This window comes from Giraffa tippelskirchi, chromosome 8 (genome assembly GCF_054371585.1).
Source record: "Giraffa tippelskirchi isolate mGirTip1 chromosome 8, T2T-mGirTip1v1.2.pri, whole genome shotgun sequence".
In the NCBI taxonomy this organism is placed as follows: Eukaryota; Metazoa; Chordata; class Mammalia; order Artiodactyla; family Giraffidae; genus Giraffa; species Giraffa tippelskirchi.
This window is the reverse complement of record NC_137282.1, coordinates 102,643,388-102,667,121: the sequence shown is the minus strand read 5'-3', so window position 1 is coordinate 102,667,121 and position 23,734 is coordinate 102,643,388.

Below are 23,734 nucleotides of genomic sequence, written 5' to 3'. Positions count from 1 at the left end.
AATATGGAAAAGGATATAGTCAATCAAGTCCAAGAGGCACAGAGTCCCATACAAAATAAACCCAAGGAGAAACCAGGACACATACTAATGAAACTAACAAAGACTAAGCATACAGAAAGAATATTAAAAGCAGCAAGGGACGAGCAACAAGTAACATACAAGGGATACCCCATACTCTTAACAGCTGATCTTTCAGCAGAAACTTTGCAGGCCACAAGGGAATGGCAGGATATATTTAAAGTACTGAAAGGGAAAAATCTACAGCTAAGAACACTGTACCCAGCAAGGATCTCATTCAAAATTGATGGAGAAATAAAAAGCTTTTCAGACAAGCAAAGGTTAAGAGAATTCAGTACCACCAAACCAGCTTTACAACAAATGTTAAAGGGACTTATATAGCCAAGAAATACAAGAGAAGAAAAATGATCTACAAAATCAACCCCAAATAATTAATAAAATAGCAACAGGAATATGTATATCGATAATTATTTTAAATGTAAATGGATTAAAAGCTCCAACCAAAAGACACAGACTGGCTGAATGGATACAAAAACAAGACAGGCATACATATATATATATATATATATATATATATATATATATACACACACACTGTCTACAAGAAACCCACTTCAGACCTCAAGACACATATAGACTGAAATTGACAGGATGGAAAAATATATTCCATGCAAATGGGAAACAAAAGAAAGCCGGAGTAGCAGTCCTCATATCAGACAACATAGACCTTAAAATAAAGATTACAAGAGATAAGAAAGGATGCTGCATAATGATCAAGGTATCAATCCAAGAGGAAGACATAACAATTGCAAAAAACTATGCATCCATCATAGGAGCACCTCAGTACAGAAGACAAACACTAACAGACATAAAAGGAGAAATTGAGAGTAACACAATAAGAGTAGGGGACTTTAATACTCCAATTACCAATGGACAGATCATCCAAACAGAAAATTAATAAGGAAACAGAAGTCTTAAATGATACATTAGATGAGATGGATCTCATTGATATCATTAGGACATTCCATCCAAATGCAGAAGAATACACCTTCTTCTCAATTGCTCATGGAACATTCTCCAGTATGGACCACATCTTGGGTCACAAATCAAACCTCAGTAAATTTAAGAAAATTGGAATTGTGTCAAGCATCTTCGACCACAATGCTACGAGACTAGATATCAATTACAAGAAAAAAAGTGTAAGAAACACAAACACGTGGAGATTAAACAATACCTTTCTAAATAATCAATAGGTTACTGAAGAAATCAAAAGGGAAATAAAAAAATTTTCTAGAAATAAATGACAATGAAAACACAACAACTCAAAACCTATGGGATGCATCAAAAGCAATTCTAAGAGGGAAGTTTATAGCAATACCATCCTACCTCAAGAAACAAGAAAAACATCGAATAGACAACCTAAGTTTACACCTAAAACAACTGGAAAAAGAAAAACAAAAAAACCCTAAAGTTAGTAGAAAGAAAGAAATCATAAAGATCTGAGCAGAAATAAATGAAAAGGAAATGAAAGAAACAATAGTAAATATTAATAAAACTAAAAGCTGGTTTTTTTGAGAAGATAAACAAAATTGACAAACCTTTAGCCAGACTCATCAAGAAAAAAAGAAAGAAGAATCAAATCAACAAAATTAGAAATGAAAAAGAGGTTACAACAGACAATCCAGAAATACAAAGCATTATAAGAGACTATTATGAACAACTCTATGACAAAAAAATGGATAACATGGAAGAAATGGACAGATTCTTAGAAAAGTTCAATCTTCAAAGACTGAACCAGGAAGAAATAGAAATTATTAACAACCCAATTATAAGCACTGAAATTGAAGCTGTGAATAAAAATCTCCCAAAGAACCAAAGCCCAGGACGAGATGGCTTCACAGGAGAATTCTATCAAGCATTTAGAGAAGAGCTAATACTTATTCTTCTAAAACTTTCAAAGCATTGCAAACGAAGGAAGACTTCGAAACTTATTCTACGAGGCCACCATCACCCTGATACCAAATCCAGACAAAGAGAACACACAAAAAAGAAAACTACAGGCCAATATCACTGATGAACATAGATGCAAAAACCCTCAACAAAATTTTAGCAAACAGAATTCAGCAACACATCAACAAGCTCATACACCATGATCAAGTTGGGTTTATTCTAGGGATGCAAGGATTCTTCAATATACACAAATCAATCAATGTGATACACCATATTAACAAATTGAAAGGTGAAAACCATACAATAATCTCAATAGAGGCAGAAAAACTTTTGACAAAATCCAGCACCCATTTATGATTAAAACTTTTCAAAAATGGGCATAGAGGGAATCTACCTCAACATAGTAAAGGCTATATATGATAAACCTACAGCAAACATTACTCTCAATGTTGAAAAGCTGAAAGCATTCCCCCTAAGATCAGGAACAAGACAAGTGTGTCCATTTTCACCACTATTATTCAACATAGTTCTGGAAATCCTAGCTACAGCAATCAGAGAAGAAAAAGAAAAAGAATCCAGATTGGAAAAGAAGAAGTAAAGCTCTCACTGTTTGCAGATGACAGATACTGTACATAGAAAACCCTAAAGATAGTATCAGTAAATTACTAGAGCTAATCAGTGAATTTAGCAAAGTTGCAGGATACAAAATCAATACAAAAAATTTCACAATTCATATGGAAACACAAAAGACCCCGAATACCCCATGCAGTCTTGAGAAAGAAGAATGGAGCTGGAGGAATCAGCCTTCCTGACTTCAGATTATACTACAAAGCTACAGTCATCAAGACAGAAATATAGACCAATGGAACAAGATAGAAAGCCCAGAAATAAACCCATGCACCTATGGGTACCTTATTTTTGACAAAGGAGGCAAGAATATTCAACGGGGCAAAGACAGCCTCTTCAATAATGGTGCTGGGAAAACTGGACAGCTACAAGTAAAACAATGAAATTAGAACACTTCCTAACACCATACACAAAGATAAACTCAAAATGGATTAAAGACCTAAATGTAAGACCAGAAACTATAACACTCTTAGAGGAAAACATAGGCAGAACATTTGATGACATAAATCAAAGCAAGATCCTCTATGACCCACCTCCTGGAGTAATGGAAATAAAAACAAAAGTAAACAAGTGGGACCTGATTAAACTTGAAAGGTTTTGCACAGCAAAGGAAACTATAAGTGATGTGAAAAGACAACCCTCAGAAAATAATAGCAAATGAAACAACTGAAAAAAGATTAATTTCCAAAATATACAAGCAGCTCATACAATCAATGCCAGAAAAACAAACAACCCAATCAAAAAGTGGGAAAAAGACCTAAACAGACATTTCTCCAAAGAAGACATACAGCTGGCTAACAAGCACATGAAAAGATGCTCAACATTGCTCATTATTAGAGAAATGCAAATCAAAACTACAGTGAGATATCATCTCACACCAGTCACAATGGCCATCATCAAAAAGTCTACAAACAATAAATGCTGGAGAGGGTGTGGAGAAAAGGGAATGCTCTTTCACTGTTGGTGGGAATATAAATTGCTAGAGCCACAATGGAAGATGGTATGGAGATTCTTTAAAAAACTAGGAATAAAGCCGCCATATGACCCAGAAATTCCACTCCTAGGCATATACTCTGAGGAACCCAAAATTAAATAAGACACATATATCCCATTGTTCATTGCAGCACAATTTACAATAGCTAGACCATGGAAGCAACCTAGATGTCCATTGACAGATGAATGGATAAACAAGTTGTGGTACATATACACAACAAAATATTACTCAGCCATAAAAAGGAATGCCTTTGAGTCAGTTCTAATGAGGTGGATGAACCTAGAACCTATTATACAGAGTGAAGTAAGTCAAAAAAATAAATATAAATAGGAATGCCTTTGAGTCAGTTCTAATGAGGTGGATGAACCTAGAACCTATTATACAGAGTGAAGTAAGTCAAAAAAATAAATATAAATATCGTATTCTAATGCATTTATACGGAATCTAGGAAAATGGTACAAAAGAATTTATTTACAAGGCAGCAATGGAGAAACAGACATAGAGAATAGACTTATGGACATGGGGAGGGGGAAGAGAGGGTGAGATGTATGGAAAGAGTAACATTGAAACTTACATTACCATATGTAAAATAGATAGCCAACAGGAATTGTCTGTATGCCTAGGAAACTTGAATAGGGGCTCTGTATCAACCTAGAGGAGGGAGATGGGAGGGAGTTTCAAAAGGGAGGGGATATATGTATACCTATGGCTGATTCATATTGAGGTTTGACAGAAAACAACAAAATTCTGTAAAGCAATTATTCTTCAATAAAAAAATAAATTAATAAAAAAAAATCTGTGAGAGTAAATGATCTGAAAAGACCCTGAAGGCTGCTTCTATCTTGAGATTTGGAATCCACAATGCCAGGTTGAATTTTTCAGATGCCTTGCTGCAGGTCAAAGGAGAGTCTTATAATCAGATAAGTTTAATTAATTAGATGTAATGAAAACTAGAGTCAGGTAAAAAAATATAGAGGTAAAACTTGACTTTACTTCCTCCTTATACATTTCATTCTAAGAGGGTCCTGACACATAGATTCCTCTATCTGCCCAAGACTGATCTCATTATCAACCCTAACCAATCCCCTATCACCATTTTGTTTTCATTCACTCGCTGACTGATTGCTTCATTCATTAATTCATTTATAATTTTCAACTCCAACTTCATAGACCAATAATAACATTTTATGAATAGTAGCAAAGAGGGTACTATTGTACACTGTAAGAAAAAAAACCATGCAACTAAAATTATCACTTGATTTCCCAAAGAATATTATAAACTCCTAACAAATAGGAGAGATATAAAGTCATATTGTTTTTGTTCAGTCGCTCAGTCGTGTCCAACTCTTTGTGACCCCATGGACTGCAGCATGCCAGGCTTCCTTGTCCTTCACCAACTCCCAGAGCTTGCCTAAATTCATGTCCATTGAGTCGTGATGCCATCCGGCCATCTCATCCTTTGTCGACCCCTTCTCCTCATGCCTTCAATCTTTCCCAGTATCAGGATCTTTTCTAATGAGTCAGCTCTTTGCATCAGGTAACCAAGTTATTGGAGGTTTAGCTTCAGCATCAGTCCTTCCAATGAATATTCAGGACTGATTTCCTTTAGGATTGACTGGTTTGGTCTCCTTGCTATCCAAGGGACTCTCAAGAATCTTCTCCAACACCACATTTCAAGAGCATCAATTCTTTAGTGCTCAGCTTTCTTTATGGTCCAACTCTCATATCCACACATGACTACTGGAAAAGCCATAGCTTTGACTATATTGACCTTTGTTGGCAAAATAATGTCATTGCTTTTTAATATGCTGTCTAGGTTTGTCATAGCTTTTCTTCTAAGAAGCATGCATCTTTTAATTTCATGGCAGTGGTCACCATATGCAGTGATTTTGGAGCCTAAGAAAATAGTCTCTACTGTTTCCATCATTTCCCCATCTATTTGCCATGAAGTGATGGGACCAGATGCCATGATCTTAGTTTTTGGCATGTTGAGTTTTAAGCCAGCTTTTTCACTCTCCTCTTTTAACTTTATCAAGAGGCTCTTCAGTTCCTCTTCACTTTCTGCCATAAGTGTCATGTCATTTGCATATCTGAGGTAGTTGATATTTCTCCGGGCAATCTTGATTCCAGCCTGTGCTTCATCCAGCCTGGCATTTCTCATGATGTACTCTGCATATAAGTTAAATAAGCCAGGTGACAATATACAGCCTTGACAGTAAATGCAAGAGTGACAGAGGACAATATAAAGTCATATTAAAGAACTGTTAAAATTATGGATTCTATGCTTTGTCTTTAAACATTCATTTCTTTGCCCTTTTGCTTCTCACTTAGTTATGGTTTAGGTGAAACTTGGGTTTGGATTGGTAGTGGCAAGATTTTAACCACTATGTTAAGCCAAAATTTCCTTGCCTTCTTTCATTGCTTCCTTCACAGTTCACCCATAGTGTTTTTTCTACTTGCTGCCTGCTAGAAAATATCATGACAAATGATCTGACCTTTGGATATTAAGTCTTAGGCTTAGTCACATTGAGCAAGATGCTTGGGAAGCTGCAATATCTCAAGTTAGCATTTGAGGTACCTTAAAAGGCAAACGGGAGCAATTATCCCTTTTGGTACTTCTAAAAATGTTATGTGGTATGATTCATATATTACAACCTTCAACATGGTAACTGGTCCTTAGAACAGGGCTTTTCTCATCCTTCTATCTGCCCAATAGTCTCTATGCAAGAGGTTTAATTCCCTAAACCAGTCAAACAGATCTAATGATGCCAGACCTTCAGTCAAGCTTTATAAAAAGAGCAGTCAAAAGATTATAATATAGTTCTCCATGGCGCCAAAGCATCCCAGGGAAAGGTCTGTAGATGGGAGATGGCTCTTACTTAAATTTTCTCTTCTTCTTTACATTGTTTTACTAAAAGTAAAACACTCTAGGCCAACATATATTTGGAAACTATCAATCTATTGCAGGCTGTATTCATATGAAGCAAGTTTTAAGGTTTTTATTTTATAATAAATCCAGATAATTTCTAACATGAAGTTATTTGTTGGAGTAATTTAGTTCCTTGACCTAAGGATTGAATGAGTTAGGTTGTTGAAAAACTGAAGACAGTCTTATTTTACAATTAATAAAATAATTTGAATGAGAGAGAATTGTTTTCCTATTATGGATTTTACCTTTTTATTCTATGACTTGATTCTCAATTACTAGGCCAAGGTTCTTATCATAAAAAATGGAAGACAAAAATTCCATTGATTTGTTAAATTTAGCCATTTTTTAAAAATCTAACAGGTTCCATCGATTGTGATAAAGGCAGAAGAGTTCAGTGAAATACATAAGTAGAATTGATAATAGGAACACAAATAAAACTCTAATCAATGTACTTGCTATTCGGTAATCAATCTTCCCTCTTTTGAATATCAGATATTATATTAGTTATGTTATGTTAGCTACATCAGGGCTTTCCTGATAGCTCAGCTGGTAAAGAATCCGCCTGCTATATGGGAGATCTAATATATATTAGTTATCAGATTTATATATATATATATATGTATATATATTAGATACTACAGCTTAAAGGAACAAATGTTACTCTACTCAATAAACTTAGCAGCAGAATTAGAAGTTTAAAATGATGGACAAGTATTAATCTCAATTTCTGGGTGAAATATGTAGAAACAACTTAGCTGAGTGGTTTTAACTTGGCGTCTCTCATAAGGGTGCATAAAAGTTGTCAGCTGGGGTATCATTTGAAGGTTTGAGTGGGGCTGGAAGATGTGCTTCTAAGATGTCACACTCATATGACCCATGCTAGAAATACTTAGTCCCTTGCTACATGAGGGCTTCCTTTGTAGCTCAGCTGGTAAAGAATCCGCCTGCAATACAGGAGACCTGGGTTCAATCTCTAGGTTGGGAAGATCCTCTGGAGAAGGGAAAGGCTACCCACTCCAGTATTCTGGCCTGGAGAATTCCATGGACTGTATAGTCCAAGGGGTCGCAAAGAATCAGACACAATTGAGTGACTTTCACTTTCACCTGCCACATAAACCTCTCTTGAAGCTCCTTGTGTGTCTTCTCAGCATGACAACCAGTTTTCCCCAGAGTGAATGATCTGACAGTGTGAGAAATTAGCCAGAGTTCCTTTTATGAGTTAATCTTGGAAGCCGTATGCTATTATTTCCACCACCACTTATTAGCAGTGGATCACTAAACACAAAGAATAGTGATTGCCAGTGGGGTGAGGGAAGAGGGGAGGGATGAGATAGAGGAATAAGACTAAGAGATACAAACTACTATGTATAAAGTCAATAAGGAACAATGATAATATACAGCACAGGAAAATGAAACTATTATTTTGTAATAACTTTAAACAGTGTAATCTATAAAAGTATTGACTCACTATGTTGTATACCTGAAACTAATATAATCTTATAAATCAACTATACTTCAATAAAAATGTTTTTTTTTTAATTTTAAAAAGGGAAGAGAAATTTAACTTCATATTTCAGAGAAGAATCAAAGAGTTTGTTGACATATTTTAAAAGCATTACAAGTGTATTTGATTTTTGGTCAAGATATATATATACATATATATATATACACACACACACATTTTTTCAGCCTTATTAAATAATTGTTACTGAAACTGTGTTCTGGTCCTAGAAGGTCACATTTATATGATTTAATCATTTTTGAACAGTTCTACTTCCTCTAGGAAATGGTTTTGTTTAGGCTGTGGGAAGCAGAATACGTCAAAGACATATCACTTTTCTTCTCTCCTTTTCCCCCTACCTTTTACATCTCCCCATTCTCGTTCTCCTTTCTAACCTCCTCCCCTCCATATCCCTGCAGCCCCTACAACTAAATGTGCACTGAGGGATTGTATAATCTCTTATACAGATCTACATAGACATGTGTTTAATATAGTGAAAGCTGATTTCTGAATAATTAGGTATCACCTGTAACTCAACTACGTATAAAACTCTGAAAGAAAATAGCTAGGCATCTGGCCTCTTCACACACAGCATACTGCCTTTTGCAATTATACTCTTAGCCATGGTGGTGCAGTTTTATATTCTAAATGTGTAAATTTTTTATTTTGTTTGATAGTTCTTGACCCTGAATTGCTTCACTATTTTTTACAGAATAAATTTTTTCCATTTATGCCATTAATCTATTTATATTAAATTATAAGGGAAAAAAGGCCTCAAATATTATATTTTATCTTTTCTCAATAATCTCTGTTGGTTTATAAGGTTTTTCTATGGGCTGAATTATGTCCCCAGCAACCCCCCCCCCAAATTCATATATTAAAGTCCTTCATCTCCAATGTGTCCAGAGAATTTGTAGATAGGGCCTATGAAGAAATGAGAAAGGTTAAGTGAAGTCATAAGGGTGGGGCCCTAATCCAGTAGGCTTGTGCCTTTATACAAAGAGAAAGCTATACCAAAGTTCTCTCTCTGCCAATGAGACAGTGGCCATCTGCAGTCTAAAGAGAGTCCTTTCACTAGACACTGACCCTTCTGACACCTCGATCTTGGACTTCACTCTACAACAGTGAGAAATAAATTTCAGCCAACCAGCCTGTGGTATAGAATGTTGATATAGCAGCCCAAGCAGACTAATACAGGGGTCATTCATCTCTGGCTCCTTTCTTTTCTGAAGACTGGCCTTTTCCCAGTAGGGGTAATGAAATATTTCTTTTATCCAGAAAATGATCTTTTCTTCATGTGACAGTAGTAAATATGCTATTTTAAAAGTCGCTATTTATTTAAAAGTCCCAGGTGACAGGGGTAATTCAAGAATTACCTGCCTGCCAATTCAAGAAACACAGGAGATGTGGGTTTGATCCCTGGGTTCAAAAATTCCCCTGGAGTAGGAAATGGCAACACACTCCAGTATTCTTGCCTGAAAAATCCCATGGACAGAGGAGCCTGGCAGGCTACAATCCATAGGATCTCAAACAGTTTGACGTGACCGAGCACCTGAGCATGGTTTGATTAAGAAATTATTGCAAAAAAGAAAGGAAAATATTTTTTAAAAAGAGAAAGGTTTTCCTTTACTCCTTTCAAATTTTGTGATTAATTCATGAAATTTCACCATCAACATAAGATTGGACAAGAGCTTTCTGAATTTCCATGTGGGAGAATTGGGATTTATTTTTTAATATTGTATTAATTTTGTGTTATAACTTCATAGGGTATTGAAAACCTACTTTAAAATCTTGTTATATTTTTCAAGTCTTACATAATGACATTAGGCTCTTACTTAGATTTATATAAAATTGGCCTCTGGGAATGGTACTAAAAACCTATTAAAATGTGGATCCCAGGAAAGACTTCTAGCTAAGAAGTTCTTCATATTCTATGAGTTCAGTTTCCTATTGAGGTTTTAGTTTACTTCAAGCTCACTGTAAGTCAACCAGACTAAAAAGTAAATGCTTAAGAGAACAAGAAGACAAACCACAGACTGGGATAAAATTTTTACAAAAGACATGTCTAATACATTTTCTGTTATCCAAAATATGCAAGGAACTGTTAAAACTCAACAATAAGAAAACAAACAACCCAGTTAAAAAATGGACCAAAGACCTTAACAGACATTCCACCAAGGAAGATATCAAGATGGAAAATAAAGATATGAAAAGACACTCCACAGCATATATCATCAGAGAAATGCAAATGAAAATAACAATGAGATAACACTGCACACCTGTTAGAATGGCCAAAATCATCAGCACTATGATTAATCTGTCAAGCTGTTAAGTAAGTATTTTTATCCTAGACTATTGCAGAGGTAGGGAGAACAATGGATTGGGAATCAGGAGACCTAGATTTTTAGCCCCTTGATTTTGACGTTTACCTGGCTGACCTTAGGCTAGCCTTGGGATATCATTTGTCAAGAGAGAAGATTGGAGTAAATGATATTAATTATTTCATTTAGCCCTAGTGTTCTATGATGCTGCCATATTATAGATAACTTCTGGCAGACTGATTAATGTCTACCAAGAGAAAACTGGCCATTACCAGTTTAAAGTTAAGGTTGAGTATAAATCTAAAAACCGATGTTTTCTATCCTCACCTTTTCTTCTCTGCAATCCCAGTTGTTTCATTTTTTAATTGTTCCTGATCAGACACACTGATGGCATGTCTATATGTGTCTTTTAAAGTGAATTAATGTGTTAATATTACCTAGATTTGGGCAGCAAGGGATCAGTGCTCACATTGCTAATCATCATGTCACTTACCTAAAACAAGTTATGGTTGAAATCATTAACGAACCGTGTCTTACAAACATACTTTAAGGTCATGCAGTGTAATTTCACTGCGTGGTTGCTCTTTGGATTGATCAAATTTGGGAGTGGAGCTGGACATCACTGTGAGCCAAATTTTATTCACCTATAAACTTGCTTCAGAAGCCTGACTTTATGATAACCTCAACCCAGGTCTTCATTGTAAATATCAAGTGTTGCATAGCATATGGTCAGTGTTTCTCTAATTAGAACCTAGACCTTCATATTTTGACACTAAAATGCCAAGAAATGTGTTCAAAGCAATAATATTATTTTTATTTTCAGGAGACCAATATGACATTCTAAGGGACAGTGAGACACTTTCCTAGAATCTAATTTAATAACGACATGGTTGAGCAGATGGAACGTAAAATGACAAGTTGTGTTCTAGTTTATTTTATAAACAGTGCTATTTTCTCATGCACCAATCATCCTCCTGGGCTTTGGAAAACAGCAGCAAATCAGAACCGTAGAGAAGGTGACAGTAAATTAAACCTTATTGCAAAACATTGCAAGTAAAGTGACTCATTTAAAATCATGAGGTCTCTAAAGGAACTACTAATTTAGTTAATCAAGGTGATATGGCTTTAGAAAGTAAATTATGCTTAAATGAGGCTTTGATGTAACTCTATCCTTTAAATGGCTCCCATAACATGTCCACGAAATTAAAATACTTTCGTCGGATGCTGTGTAAAGTAAGAGTTTACTGGCAGAAAGGCTAAGACTAAAACTCCCAAGTTAAGCTGTAATGTATAGGATAATGTAGAAAGGAAAGAACCCCCAAACCTCTCAGTGCAATTCTAAAGTCAGGAGTCAAGCACATGTCCCCTCTCCTACCTACTGCAGTGGGAATAAAACATTTTCCTTTCCTCTCTAGTTTCCATTACCAAGCTTAGGTAGTCCCTGTTATAGTAAGTCTTAAATATGTAAGGGCTATATGCTGAGGTTTAAAAGAAAAAATAAAAACAGAGTGGAGAGGAGAAATAGCATCCCCTGCTGTATCATCCTGCTGGGAGGTATCCTATATAACCCCTAGGATGTAAAGGTGGTCCCCTCTACCTTTCTCTTTATTGCTACCACTTTTACTCTTGGTCGTCATTTCTGCACAATGCTAAGTCGCTTCAGTCGTGTCTGACTCTGTGTGACCCCATAGACGGCAGCCCACCAGGCTCCACCGTCCCTGGGATTCTCCAGGCAAGAACAATGGAGTGGGTTGCCATTTCCTTCTCCAGTGCATGAAAGGGAAAAGTGAAAGTGAAGTCGCTCAGTCGTGTTCGACTCTTAGCGACCCCATGGGCTGTAGCCTACCAGGCTCCTCCGTCCATGGGACTTTCCAGGCAAGAGTACTGGAGTGGGGTGCCAATAGTTCAGTCCAAAACAAGTGCCCTTTGCACAGTTTGTTAAAAATGTATCATGAGAGGACTTCTGCTTCCAGACATGGTGAAGTAACAAGGACAGGATCTACCTGCCTGCTTTAAACAACTAACAAAACAACCAACTTACATGAAAAAACTGTTTTTAAGACATCAGAAAATAGCCAGCATAGTAGAGTGATTTTGGAGAGAAGCCAAAATAAATGAAGTGAGCCTTGTGATTGCCCCAGCTCACTGTCTACAGAGAGTATCCAGCCTGTGGTGATGGGAAGGAAATTTAAACAGAAGCAGGGACAAAGAGTTCTCAAGAGATCTGCAGAGACCCCTCTCTCACATAAACAGCAAAGTATTGATGACAAAAACATGCATATAAGGAAATCACCCAATGTTGGCCAAAGAGCCAAAATAAAGAAACATGTTGGGCAATGTCTAAGGATCACACCACACTGGGCCAGGAATAGTTCACAAGCAAAGATGGAAAGACCTCTTAACATAGGTGTGGTTAAGTAGAGTTCTTTAGAAGAGCATTGCCTCAGTTTATAAGACCATATTAGCCCTAGACTAAAGACTGATCTCTACCTGTCTTAGAAAGCTTAAACACAAGCCTCAAAAGGTTGAGATTATTTCAAAGTAACTTAACTGTGGCCCAAAACAAATACCTAAAAAAATATTGAAAGAACTATGACCAAATCCAATGCCCAACACCATAAAATTTACACTTCTGACATCTAATAAAAAATGTCTCCAAAGTCAAGAAGCAATATAATGAGGGGAGAAAATCAATCAAGATAAAGATTTCAAAATGTAACTGAAGATGGACTTAACACACAAGGACATTAAAACTTATTTAAATATACTCTTGAACAAATAAATATATGTTAAAGAGGGTAGCAGAAAGTGTGAGCATAGTAAAGAAAGACATACAAGACCTAAAGAAGATGAAAATCAAATTTCTGGATATTAATAATACACTGCCTGGGATGAACAACACACTGGATGGAATTGAGAGCAGATTAAACAGTACTATGGGGAAAAGCCAGTAGGTTTAAAATTATATCGATATAAAATCTCCATATTGAAACATAAAAAGAAAAGACTAAAAAAGTCAGCAGAGCTTAAAGACATAGGACAATACCAAGTGAGCTAAAATATTTGTGATTAGAGTCCCAGAAAGAGAAGGAGGCATAAAAATATTTAAATAAATGAATCAAGTTTTCCAAATCTGATGAAAAGTGCAGATTCTGTTCTCCACCACCGGTATACTGAATCCAAATTTATTGGGTAGACCTATGTGTCTGATGTGGGCTTCCCAGGTAGCTCAGTGCCTTCCGAAGCAGGAGACACAAGTTTGATCCCTAGGTCAGAAAGATCTCCTGGGAGAAGGAAATGGCAACTCACTCCAGTATTCTTGCCTGGGAAATCCCATGGACAGAGGACCCTGGTGGGCTGCAGTCCATGGGATCTCAGTGAGTTGGGAATGACTTGGCAACTAAACAAGAACAATGTATCTCTGATTTTAAAAAATGAACCACTGGAAACAGGTGAAGACAATAGGAAAATGAAAAGTGTCTCTGAAGGAAACCTGTAACTCTGAATTGAAGGAGAAGAATGATCTAAATCCTGACGGTTTACCATTTTGGAGTAGGTTATACTGTTTTTGTGCCCAACACAAGCACACACAAACACATCATATTGTAAATTACTTATAATAAGGAACATTCAGTAAAATCTTTGAAGAAAAAAGTGGAATTTCTAAATATCTCATACAAGCCCTGAATGGACATGTATCTTCTTTGTCTCATGAACTCAAGCTAAAGTAGAGTGGATGGGCTACGTTAACATGGATGAATAATTAACAATATTATAATTAATAATTAAATTATAGGTTTCAGATAGGCAGGTTATAGATTTTCTCAGTTTAGCATGAGCAAACTGAAAAGTGTAAATACATCAGTACCTCTTTGTCTTAGAGAGAACGGGAGAATAGAGAATGCAGATAGAGTGCCTGGAAGATAAAACATAATCTAGTAACAAAGGAAAAGTCCTAATTAATGTCTTGCATTATAAGAGAAGTTAATAAAAGGACAAATTTAATAAATCAATGGATTGAGGTCCAAGGGAAAAAAACACGAAAATAAAATCTAAAGAAAATTTATAGAATTCAGGAAAAAACCTTTGATCCAAAATCCAACTTTACAGAACTGAAATGATGAATTACAAATAGTAAACAGCAAAACAATTGCACGAAAATGGAATTGAATTATTTCAAGGAAGAAAGCCTTAATATAATTACCATGAACACATAAGAAATGAACAAAGGTATCAAAGCAATAGGACAGAGATAATATACACAACAAAGAACACACAAACAGGAAAAATTTTTCTGCTAAATTATGGAACATAATAATAATATTATCTAAAATAAAGTAAACAAAATTTCCTGAATTGATGGTAAAACTGAATATGAAGATTGAAAGACATATCTTAGTAAAATGTTATAAAATAATCAATAGCAAGACATGCCTTAGTTCAGTTATTGAGCATTAACGAAAAATATATCATTCTTTAAACATCGTAGTAGAAAGTGCAAGTCACCTTCTATAATGGAAGAAAAAAAAGTCTCAGGTTATTTGAACATTTTCCTCAGCAATTTACTTACACAGTTCTAAGAAAAGAGAGAAATAAAAATATTTTAGGTGACCAAGTTGTTTTCATTTGTCAAGTAAATGGGCTCAAATTATCAAATAAAAAAGCAAGTTTTTTTTCCAGAGGTCACTTTGTCAGCATCTTACATTAGTGTAAACAACACAAAACTGTAAACAGAGGTTGATGAACTGAATGTCAGAATTTTAAAGATTATGCCTACTATATACCTACCTTGATAAATATACTCTCAACTATCTGGTTTAAATTAGTAATTGTGTTTTAACTCCTTAGAGTTACAAACTGGAACATGGATGAACAGCCCTGATGGCCTCATAAATATTTGGTACCATGAGGGGCCTCATTTGTATATGTACAAATACCTTAGAACTCATGTCCAGGCTTTCTCCACACTTTCACAAAGAAGTCGTCTCTGGGCCACCCCTTGATCTGGATGTAGTGGTGCGGTCCACATTCAGGAGAACAAACTCCGGGGAAAATGCCTGTGTAGGCTCTGCAAACAGGCTTAAGGCTGTTCAGAAAGAGAGTGTTGGACTCCTCTAGATCCAAGTGTGACCTCGAGGAAGCATAAGCACAGAGCCCCTGGGGACTTTGTGCCTGTTGTTCCACGGGGAAAGACATGAGTTGGGGTAAGCTAGTTTAAGCTCCTTTAAGGTACAGAGCTTGGGTCAGGAGCACCTTTTCCCAGGTCCAGGTGCAGTACCGGTGGCCAAAGCACTCATAAGTTATTCTTGAAACTACTGAAGATGAAATCCTGCCAACCAAAAGAGAAATGGAAAAAACACTAAAGAAGTAAACCACCACTCAATTCTGGGAAATGGTAGAGGATGACTACAGCTGCTGCTGCTAAGTCGCTTCAGTCGTGTCCGACTCTGTGCGACCCCATAGGCGGCAGCCCACCAGGCTCCCCCGTCGCTGGGATTCTCCAGGCAAAAACACTGGAGTGGGTTGCCATTTCCTTCTCCAATGCATGAAAGTGAAAAGTGAAAGTGAAGTCGCTCAGTCGTGTCCGACTCTTCGCGACCCCATGGACTGTAGCCTATGAGGCTCCTCCGTCCATGGGATTTTCCAGGCGAGAGTACTGGAGTGGGGTGCCATTGCCTTCTCTGATGACTACAGCATTTAGCAATAAAGAGACTCAACCAGTAACTTAATTCACTTCAACATTACATTTTTTTTCCTCTAGTATGAAAGGCAACATACTGACATTTGCAAGCACGTACAAATTCATAGAATACAGGAATTATGAGTCCTTTTTTAAAAATTAATGATGAAATCCATTCAATCAATAAATTACTATAGAAAAGTGTGCAGAAAGGCCTGGGGGTTATCTTTGCATATACTTAAAACAGACACTTAGACTAAGTAAATGAAGGAACCATTGTTATAGAATAGAATATAAGTGCTATTAACCCTGTAATATAAAAAAATTAAACCAAAATGAGGAGGGTGGAAGAGAAGACTGAAGTGTGCTAATTTCCTCATTTTTAAAAGCAGAGTAAATTATTTCATCTAAAATTGAAACACGTCATTTAAAAGAAATCATAACTCTAGATGTTTAGTATTGCCCCATGTCTATGGTTTTATTCATAAAAAAGTAAGAAAACTGTGTATTGAAACAAAGAAACATTATGTTTAAGTTTCAGCAGTTTCTTCAGCTTCTTTTAGATTTCTTTTCTGTTAAATGCAAAAGTTAAATCTAACACTCTCTAAAAAGTAGCATGTATAGGGTGATCAACTTTTTATAAAACTACTTTTGTCTTTTAGTCCATCTATCTATCTACTGATCTTTTCACTTTCCATACTTCTCTCTACCAACTTCTTTATCCACTTCATCTATCTGTTCCTTCTTTGATTTACAAATATTCATCGAGATGCCTAGAATTATAAGCATTTAATATAAATTCTGTAATGTTATTTCACTAATTTTGTTAATTTTTTCCTGATCTTTATGGCTATTTCTTGATTTAATTACAATACAATAAACATGTGTAAGTTTCACCAAAACAATGAAGTTATCTGAGGTGGCTAGGTTTGCAAACTACTCATGTGGAATATTTTGGTTGAGAACATTCTTGGTGGAAGCATTTTGCAGAGACAGAGGACAAATGAAGGAAAGGAATAACAGTGAAGGAGGAGAATAGGGCTATTGATCTAATTGTCAAGGGCCTATATCAAAATGAAGGCCAGACTTAGGTCCTATTGATATCTACCAGCAGATCAATCAAATAGCCCAATTTTGCTTAGAATTTCAAATGAGTCTCAAGGATTAAAGTCTGAGTGGAATATTCTCTGCTGATATTTATAAGTAGTCAGCAATCTTGCTTAGGAAGTAAAGTAAGGTTCAAATGCCAACTTACAATGCCCTCATATCTCTTATTCTCTCCATCTGGTTTTGGATGCTGAAATCTGCAATGGATACAGAGATGGTAAAGCTGCAACATGTAGAACTCTGAAAAATGCAGTGGGAGAGCATCACCCCCATGGGATCTCTGTAGGACTCTTTAGATTGTGTCATAATGTTGCTAAGATCTGTTCTGCAAGTAGTCTTTTTTTCAATCCGTAAAGAACAAACTGAGAATAGAGACATCAGGGAAAATGCAGGAAAGTCAAAGGTCCTGAAACACATGTGGAGAGTCGGCAGGCTCCTGGCTGACAGGGAATTGAAGAAATCAAGAGACCAAAAAAAGACTTGGAATGGCAGAAGCAGAGAAAGTAGAGAATTAAGCCAGGGACCTTTGGGTTTAAATCTGCAAAAGGATGAGACTGCCAAAATAAGTTGGACTGAGAATTTCAAATGACATCTCTGTTCTTTAGATATGTGCATCTGGCATCTCCATTTATGAAAATGAAATTTAATTTCAGAAGATGTGGGGATTTTATAAGACAATTAGATTCAACCATCTGATGTAATTTTTGGCAATTTCTGATGGGTTGACCTAATATGGACTTTGCTGTTCTCCCAGATTTCCCTTGTGGTCAGACAAATTTGGGTTTGAGTTATGCCAGGTCACATTCTAGCTGTGAACACTGGCCACACTTTCTCCACAAGATTCAATTTACTCATCTAGAAAGTGGGAATAATATTACTATAGCAAAGATTAAAGGAGTTGATGTCTGAAATGTATCACAGACCTAAATGTAAGACTGGGAACTTTAAAACTCTTAGAGAAAAATATAGGCAGACATAAATCACAGCAAGATCTTTTTAGACCCACCACCTAGAGTATGAAAATAAAAGCAAAAATATACAAATAAGACCCAATTAAACATATAATCTTTTGCATAGTGAAAGAAACCATGAACAACAAAAAAGACAACCCTCAGAATGGGAGAATATATTTGCAAATGAAGCAACTGACAAGGGATTAATCTCCAAATATACAAATAGCTCATGTAGCTCAATATCAAAAACAAACAACCCAATCAAAAAATGGACAGAAGACCTAAACAGACATTTCTCCAAAGACATTCAGATGGCCAAGAGGTACATAAAAAGGCACATGTTCAATGCTGCTAATTATTAGAGAAATGCAAATCAAAACTACAATGAGGTATCACCTCATACAGGTCAGAATGGCTGTCATCAAAAAGTCTACAAACAATAACTGCTGGAGAGGGTGTGGAAAAAGGGCGCCTTCCTACACTGTTGTTGGGAATGTAAATTGGTACAGCCACTATGGAGAACAGTATGAAGGTTCCTTAAAACATTTAAAAGAGCTACCATCAGTTCAGTTCAGTTCAGTCACTCAGTTGTGTCTGACTCTTTGCAACTCCATGGATTGCAGCACACCAGGCCTCCCTGTCCATCATCAACTCTTGGAGCTTGCTCAAACTCATGTCCGTCAAATCGGTGATGCCCTCCTCTGTCGTCCACTTCTCCTGCCTTCAATCTTTCCCAGCATCAGGGTCTTTTCTAAGGAGTTAGTTCTTCACATCAGGTGGACAAAGTATTGGAGCTTCAGCTTCAACATCAGTCCTTCCAATGAATATTCAGGACTGATTTCCTTTAGGATTGACTGGTTGGATCTCCTTGCAGTCTAAGGGACTCTCGAGTCTTCTCCAACACCACAGTTCAGAAGTATCAATTCTTCAGCGCTCAGCTTTCTTTATGGTCCACTCTCACATCCATACATGACCACTGGAAAAACCATAGCTTTGACTAGACAGACCTTCGTCAGCAAAGTAATGTCTCTTCTTTTTAATATACTGTCTAGGTTTGTCATAGTTTTCTTTCAAGGAGCAAGTATCTTTTAATTTCATGGCTGCAGTCACCATCTGCAGTGACTTTGGAGCCCCCCAAAATAAAGTCTCTCATTGTTTCCATTGTTTCCCCATCTATTTGCCATGAAGTGATGTGACTGGATGCCATGATTTTCATTTTTTGAATGTTGAGTTTTAAGCCAGTTTTTTCCCTCTCCTCTTTCACTTTCAACAAGGGTCTCTTTAGTTCTTCGCTTTCTGCTTATGGACGGTATCATCTGCATATCTGAGGTATTGGTATTTCTCCTGGCAATCTTGATTCCAGCTTATGCTTCACCAGCTTATGCTTCATCCAGCTGACATTTTGCATGATGTACTCTGCATATAAGTTAAATAAGCAGGGTGACAATATATAGCCTTAACGTAGTCTTTTCCCAATGTGGAACCAGTCTGTTACTCCTTGTCTGGTTCTAACTGTTGCCTCTTGAACTGCATGCAGATTTCTTAGGAGGCAGGTAAGGTGGTCTGGTATTCCCATCTCTTTAAGAATTTCCCACTGTCTGTTGTGATCCACACAGTCAAGAGCTACCATATGACCGAGCAATCCCACTCCTAGGCATATATTGGGAGAAAACCATGACTTGAAAGGATGCATGCACCTTTGTGTTCATCGCAGCATTATTTACAATGACCAGGACATGGAAGCAACCTAAATGTCCATTGGCAGAGAAATAGGTAAAGAAAATGTGGTACATACACAAAATGTAATATTACTCAGCCATAAAAAGGAACAAAGTTAGTCCATTTGCAGAGACATGGATGGACCTAGAGATTGTCATACAGAGTGAAGTAAATCAGGAAAAGAAAAACAAATCTTGTATGATATTGCTTATATGTGGAGTCTAGAAAAAATGGTAGAGGTGAACTTATTTGCAAAGAAGAAATAGAGTCACAGATGTAGAGAACAAAATTATGCTTACCTAGAGGAGGAGGAATAGGGAAGTGGGATGAATTGGGAGATTGGGACTGACATATATACACTAGTATGTATATACATTAGATAACTAATGAGAATTTACCATATAGAACAAGGAACTCTACTCAGTGCTCTGTGGGAATGGGATGGAAATCTAAAAAAGAGTGGATATATTTATACATATGACTGATTCACTTTGATATATAGCAAGAAGCTAGCACAACAGTGTAAAGCAACTATGTTTCAATAAAAATTAATTTAAAAAAGCAGTTGATATATACTGAGTGTTTATCCCAGGAAGGATTAAATGGCAGCTGTTATTACTTTTATTATCATTAAATACATGTTCTGGAATTTTCACAGTGCTGTCTTGTCTATGGATGGTTGCTATTTGGTGTTCTTATGAGGGGAACTGAAGTCAGGAACACCTATGCCACCATTTTAATAATATTACCTCCCACTGTATAGCCCTCAGTGATTGGACTTGATTTCCAGCCTCTGTTCCCTCCCCAGAGTTTAGGGAGTGGACCTGAAAGTTTTAACTCTTTAATCACATGGTTGGTTCCCCTGGAACCCAGGCCCCATTCATAAATGCTCCGTTGCTAAGTCGTGTCTGATTCTTTGCAACCCCAAGGACTGTACTCGCCAGGTTTTTCTGTTCATGGGAATTTTCAGGCAAGAACACTGGAGTGGGTTGCCGCTTCCTCCTCCAGGGGATCTTCTCAATCCAGGGATCACCTTCAACTCCTGAATTGGCTGGCAGATTCTTTACCACTGAGCCATTTGGGAAGTCCCATCCATAAGTACTTTCCAAAATTCACATCATTAGTATAAATTTAGGTGTGGTTGAAATGGGTTTCTTATGTATATCAAAAGATACTTTATTGTACTTATCACATAAAATTTTAGGAGCTTTGTACCAGAAATGGGATGAAGGCTGTGTATTTCTTATTATAAATCATAATACCATAGAGACCAATTTACAGTCCATTTAGCAGTGAGAAAGAAGCGAGTTTTGCATGTAAGTCTTCTCTAAACATAATTATAAAATAATTTATAGCCAATATATTTTAAATGAGACTTTTCTACCTTTTTATTGCTATCTTACATAATGATCTATTCCATTGTTTTGTTAAATTATTTATTTTCTCCCAAAGAAAGCTTTATCTCATGTTGCTTTTTTTTACACTGTTAAATTGGCAGAAATCTCAATGTCTCAGTTCAGTTCAGTTGCTCAGTCATGTCCAACTCTTTGCAACCGCATGGACTACAGCACGCAAGGCTTCCCTGTTCATCACCATTTCCCAGGGCTTGCTCAAATTCATGTCCATCAAGTCAGTGATGCCATCCAACCATCTCATCCTCTGTTATCCCCTTCTCCTCCCACCTTCAATCTTTCCCAGTATCAGGGTCTTTTCCAATGAGTCAGTTCTTCACATCGGGTGGCCAAAGTATTGGAGCTTCAGCTTCAACATCAGTCCTTCCAGTGAATATTCAGGATTGATTTTCTTGGGATTGACTGGTTTGATCTCTTTGCTGTCCAAAGGACTGTCAAGAGTCTTCTCCAACACCAAAGTTCAAAAGCATTAATTCTTCAGTGCTCAGCTTTCTTTATGGTCTAACTCTCAGATCCATATATGACTACTGGAAAAACCATAGCTTTGACTATATGGACCTTTGTCAGTAATGTTTCAATTAGCCAATTAAACATATAGAAAATAAAATATTTTAAATATTAGCTCCTAAAGACTATGGGTTATATATGGATCATTCATTGCATTTTCTACAATATATTGCTTCAGTGCCTTGGGGCTTTTCTTTTGCTTGTATTTATTGAACAAAACATTTCTCATAATCCTATTTAAAATATGCATTTGATCTCTTACCTCTCTATTATTACCTTCTCAAATATTGTCCTTGGAAAATACAAACAAAAAGGTTTTTGTGTGAATAGGACCTAGATAGAAAAGAAATCGTATTTACTGCCTTGTGTCTAGCATTCTCATAGGACTTTTAGTAGCACAGAATTTGATAAAAAGAGAAAACATCCTTCTGTGGTTATTGCCCTTTTGTAGTATAAATGCGTAACCTCTAACAGAACATTATTTCAGATTATTCTTTTTCCTAAGGAGTACTAGAGCAGAATTAAAATTTCAAGCTAAATGTGGAAGAATAATTTTTAAAAAACTTTTTTGAATTATTTTTCTGATTATAAAAATATAAAATGGACATTGCTAAATTTTTTTTTTAACCTTGAAGTGTAGAAAAAAGAAATTAAAATCCTTGTCATTCCATCCAAACAGGATAATACCCTTAAACTCTTCTTGCCTTCTAAGCAGCTCAGGGTCTCCAGGGGCCTCCCCAACCTCCCCTCCCATCCTTTGTAAAATCACAGGGCCCTTTTAAAAAGCCCCATGCCTGAGACTCTACTGGCATCAACCTGGTGCCTCATATTTTCCATCTCACTTTTTTCTCCTTCCTTGTTATCCTTCTGACAACAGGGAAAGAGCAAGTGGCTGGTAACATTGTCAGGGAGATCAAATTCTCAGTGCCTCCAAGTGTAGAACCAGTAGCACAATGGGTATCTACCACTTGATGGAAATCATACGTTTTTAGGGTGTTCCTATTAGACTGTCTTCTTGGTTCCTGATTTCAATTTACTCTCTGATCATTTTCCTGTTAGCTCAGCCCCACCCCTCTTGGCTTCATAACCTGTTAACTATCAGGGTGATTTTGGAACCCTGTCTGGCCATAGGATACTATTTGCTTTAAAAAGGTGTTTGGGACACAACAATTTTGTGCATTCTGCCTTCCTTCTGATTCCTGGAAGTGGAATTATGGGCTACAAGTGAGGGGCTATTAACTATTTTTTTACATATTGCCAAATTACTTTTCTTGTTAATTAGTATATACTCTATAATAATTATAATAAAAATTTTCTGCCAATGCTGTTTTAAGCAAAAATTTACATAGTTTACTTTCTTTTAAAATGATTTTTTTTCAGATTTTAAAGAAGTCCAATCTTCAATTGTTTCTTGGCAAGATCTTTCACTGTTTTTATGATGACAGAAGTTTTACATGCATGAAGTTTTAGGATACTCATATTTACTTCATGTTTTCCTATGGGATTCTATATTTTTATTGATCTCTTTTTTATCTAAAATTTTAGTGTATTGTCTGATGGAGCATTGATAACATGATTATTTTTAAAATTCCAAACAGTTATTCCAATTTGAAGTATTGAAAAATCTAGATTGATCCATTTAAATCATTAGTATGATAAAGCAGAAAGCAAACTCTGGTTCTGTGCATATTTATGACTACTGTGCTTAATATGGTTTGCATACATTTAAAAAAATACAACTGGAGTTTGAATTATAACAATAGAAGGACTATGTAAGCGCTTGTTATTTTAGCCCATGGTGTGTGTGTGTGTGTGTGTGTGTGTGTGTGTGTGTGTGTAGTTGCTCAGTCATGTCCGACTCTTTGTGACTTCATGGACTATAGCCTACCAGGCTCCTCTGTCCATTGAACTTTCCAGGCAACAGTGCTGGAGTGGGTGGTCATTCCCTTCTCCAGGGGATCTTCCCAACCCATGGATTGAACCCAGGTCTCCTTCATTGCAGGCAGATTCTTTGCC